Genomic DNA, 4,561 nt, shown 5'->3' with positions numbered 1-4,561 from the left:
CTTCATTTTCCTAAAAGGGCTGCCACGTTTTCTGGAAACTAACCAACTAACGTCGACAGGAGCAAAGCCTTCCCGAAACATGAGGGCCCAAACGATAGTGAGCGTTGCTCGGTTGCTAAATAACTACATGGAAAAGGAAAACTTTATCATATAAGTTGTTGTTAATCTACCGCTATTATCTCGTGACTTGTTTATGCTTTTATTGAAAGCATAAATATGGCAGCAGCCATCTGTGGCGATAAGCAAACGAACACCGAAACCTGGCTTGAAACGGTGAGAGTGTGTACAAAATTACTGTGACTAGAACGGCTTAAAACTTTTGTGCTAATCGAAGTCTGGTTTCCGAAATCAGTTTTCAAGATAGTTTCCCGGAGCAGGGCATTTTCAAAACCTCTTCTAATACTTTTCGAACGGACTCAATATTGGGTAAATATTAATCAAAATTTTACTTTAGAAACTATTAATCCGATTCTTGAATTTAAGCCGCACTACCGTAGAAGGAGTCAGGCTTACGAAGGTAGTTGTCTGCAAGGAAAGGAAATCACGTGAATAAATAAACCATGGTATATCTACACTCTTTGCGGATATCCATTCGAGAAGCCAGCCAAGCTCAGTACCGAAAGGTTTGATGGATGGCTCGGATAGGGCTGAGCATTGGCTCTAATTTGTTTCGGAAACTTCCAATCGGTTGTCGACAAATGAGCTTGAATGGTTTCTGTGGAATGAGGCGATATAATTTATCGAAATGGCAGAGTTTTCTGGGTATAGTAACATTGTCTCCGACTAATGTGGCAAGAAAAAGTTTGCCCATCGTTGAACCCTGGCATGACACAAGACTGAATAATAAATGATATTTAAATACATAATTATCGAGGCTTGAAGTTTTCTAATAATCGCAAAATGATTCCCTAGATGGCGGTTAAGATTCGCAATGGAATCAGCGATTTCTTCTTCGATAAAACTTGTACTGCGAGAGAATTGCAACAAAGGAACATGCCACTCAAAATAATTCCAAAACTGTCATTATCTATCGAATTACCATTCTGTAAACAACAATTACTAATTCAAGCCAAAGAGCTTTCTACTTTTGCGTTTTCGTTTGCTCTGCTGGAACTGGAGCAATTGAATGGGATCGTTGGATTGTTTTTACATTAAGAAAACTTTTCTGTTTATTAGTAGGAATAAACAGCTTGAGAATTTCTTAGACATTCTCTCGGGAAGCCTAATTGGAAAAATTGGAAGTTCTCATTTCAAAGAGAATCAATGATTAGAATTCCGACTAAACAAAAAATGTTCTTCTTCTCTTCATTAGTTTTCAATTAAAGAAAAAACTTCCTTCTTGATTAAAAACATTTAAACAATTAACTACATTTAATGACTAATTTTGATTAAATTTCATCCAATAATTTTTTGGACAAGTTCACGAAACATTCAACGATGGTAAAAAAAAACTTTATTTAAACTCATATAAGAGCAATCGATATCGGATTGCTGTCAAGTGGCTTTGCTGATATTGGGTTCATTTCATTCCTCGGGGAGAAGAGAAAAAAACAAGCCAAAACCTTCAGTTGGAAACCGACTCGACTAGCTTGATGTGGTGCACCTCTTCTTCTAACAGGATCGGAGCCAAAAGACGATGCTTCCACATTCTAACGTATAGGTAACTGGCTGCCGGAGTCGTCTTGTTCGTCGTCTTATGTTTTCCAACCCTCAGGATGCATCGGGTTGACATTTCGATATAGGATCGGAAACAGGTGAATCAAAAAGACGGCACGTGCATATTGCTGGGTATGCGTGTGATATCCACCTTAACCCCTTGCCTACACATACGCTCTAACTAGAAGGAACTTCCGGAGCATGCTGGCAAAAGTTGAACGTTATTTGAGTCTTATTTAAAGTGGGTGTTTCTTTTTTGCACTCCATTCACCAGAACTGACACAGAGCCTTGAGAGGTGAACTACGTACGTACACACACATATTTTCCCGGATCATGTGTCGAGCTATGATCGAACCATTAGAACACTTTTAAGATTTGTTCCACAACAATGATTCCATTATTGGGCTTTGCAAATAGAGCCATCGGGAATCAGGATGAAGAATTGATATAAGTTGTATTGGAGCATCATCTAATCATAACACTTGTACGGATACATACGAACAGAGTAAAGAGATTCAACGTTCAGAAAAAAACTAATGGAACTCATGATACCCAGATAGCCATGGTTGTATTGGCAAAACTTTAATTTACCACAAACTTGGCCTTGTTGAATTACCTACTTAAAGTATCTTGTTTTAATTAGTAGAACCTTAGTTGACTCTTATTTTAAAGAATCTTGAAGCAAACGAAGTAATTTTGAAGCAAAAAAATGTTATTAATTTTTATCGTTTTCCACCATAAGTATATAATCTTTACCATGCATTTATTTTAATTTAACTATTATTTGGCGGACGATTTTTGGATAATGTGTAACACAAGACTAAGTAATACAAGTAAAACAGGCTAAGCTAACTAGCATTAAGATGTTTTTTTTATGGTTTAGTTATGGTATTTTTGTGCAGCTATGACGGTTTAATTATGGTCGTACAAAATGCTTATATTCTGTAAAAGACCATATGTTCACAGATACTCGAAGTACTTTAAATGACTGAAAATCGCATAAAACCCTTACGTTACCCCCCATTTACGCTTTTCTGAATTACCGAATTCCGAATAGTATCTCCGCTTCCCATTGCTGCAGGAAAGATCGTAACTGAGTATGAGACCTTTTAAGTCCCACCCAGGCCCGGATTAAGCCACCGGGGGGCCCGGGGCAATTTTTCTCGGGGGCCCCTATGATTTGATTTTTTTTTTCAAATGCTTTCCCAGAGAACATTTTAAACGTTTAAAAGAACAGTTTACTGTCTTCAAATAGCCATGTTGTCTGCAAATAAGATAGTTTCTGATACCATCAAAAAAAATTATTAATAAATCAGGTGCAAACATTGCGGAAGAGTTAAGACATTTTTAAACTTTTTAATACCATCACCAACCACTTAATACTATCACCAACTAAAATTATCTGATTTAGAAAAATAACCGGATGGATATTAAAAATATTTTCATTTCATCATTGATCGTCTGGTTTGTGATTTATCGAGAGATATTAACCTCATGACATGACAATTGGGAAGTATCATGAAGATTTGAAACAATAAATACAAAAAAATAAACAAAATAATTAAATTCAAATTTCATAGAGATACAGATATAAGAGTTTAAGAATTCAAGACTTAAAATCAGGTTAGATTCAGAACCACAATTTAGTGTCTCAAATATTTATTCATAATTTCAAACAAAATTTTGAGAAACAAAATATGAATTAAATTAAAAAAAGAGATTCAAAGTCACAATCAAAGCCAAAGCAGAAATTGCACCAAATGTTAATTTCAATTTAATACCTTTGAAACACAAAAAAAAGTTTTCATGAAATGTTTATGAATATGATTCTCATCAGATAAAAAAAATTGTTATCAAATTGTTATTCAATTAATTGAATCTGGAAAAAGGTAAGATTAAAAACAAAGAAATATTCATGTTAAGAGAATCACTCAATGATATTTGCAACTTAACCACACTTAACTATGAGATCATTTTTATAATAATTTGAGAGTGATCATATGAAAAATAATTTGCTGATTTCAGGATCCGTAGATGATAAAATTTTTGTTAAATCAGTTGAAAATATCTTACTATGAATTTCAAGTCTTAGACAGAAATTGGCATAGAAATTCAATGGAGAAACTCTGTATTGTTGATTGGTCCAATTTAGGCAACGATAAAATTTTTTAAAAGATTTTATTTTTGAAAATTTGGAGGGAAAAGGGTTGAGAATTTTTAAACCTTCGGAAATTTCAATAATAATGATCGGAAAGTGAAAAATAATAACGATATCCGGTATTAACCTGGATACTGTCCGGGGAAGATTCTGAAATGCTGATCATAAAGTTTCTCTGTTCTCTCTTTGCACTGTGATCCAGTTTTGGCGAAATTAGCTGCTATTTTAGTGCAGAAAGCATTACTTGGAAAGTTTACATAATATTAAACATTAAAGACGTTTGTATGCAATGAAAATGAGGAAATGTTTTTCTTAATTTTTCCTGTTCTGTACAGAATACTGACATGTTTCGATTAAAAAAAATATTCTTCGTCATTTTTGTTTCCAGTTCGGTTCACATTATTTTTGTCCAGATTTTAGGTTGAATTTTTTGAATTTCAATACCAAGATTTTGATATTCTTAACTCGCAGGAGAACTTCTTCTCTGCTAACTCTAGGGGCCCCCTTAACTTACGCAAGAGAAAATCTATTCTAGATATTATTTCCCAGGGGCCCTTTGGTTGTTATATTTCAAGATTTCATTCCGATTTTCTCGTTTTGATTTCTTTTCATAGATTTGTAGAAATTGAAGTAGTATGATTAAAGGAATGTTAAAACTTTTTTTCCCTCGGGGGGCCCCCTTGAGCCGGGGGGCCCGGGGCAATTGTCCCTTTTGCCCCCCCCCCCCTTTATCCGGCCTTGGTCCC

The sequence above is a fragment of the Uranotaenia lowii genome, chromosome 1 (assembly GCF_029784155.1).
Source record: "Uranotaenia lowii strain MFRU-FL chromosome 1, ASM2978415v1, whole genome shotgun sequence".
Classification (NCBI taxonomy): Eukaryota; Metazoa; Arthropoda; class Insecta; order Diptera; family Culicidae; genus Uranotaenia; species Uranotaenia lowii.
Note: the sequence above shows the minus strand (reverse complement) of the source record.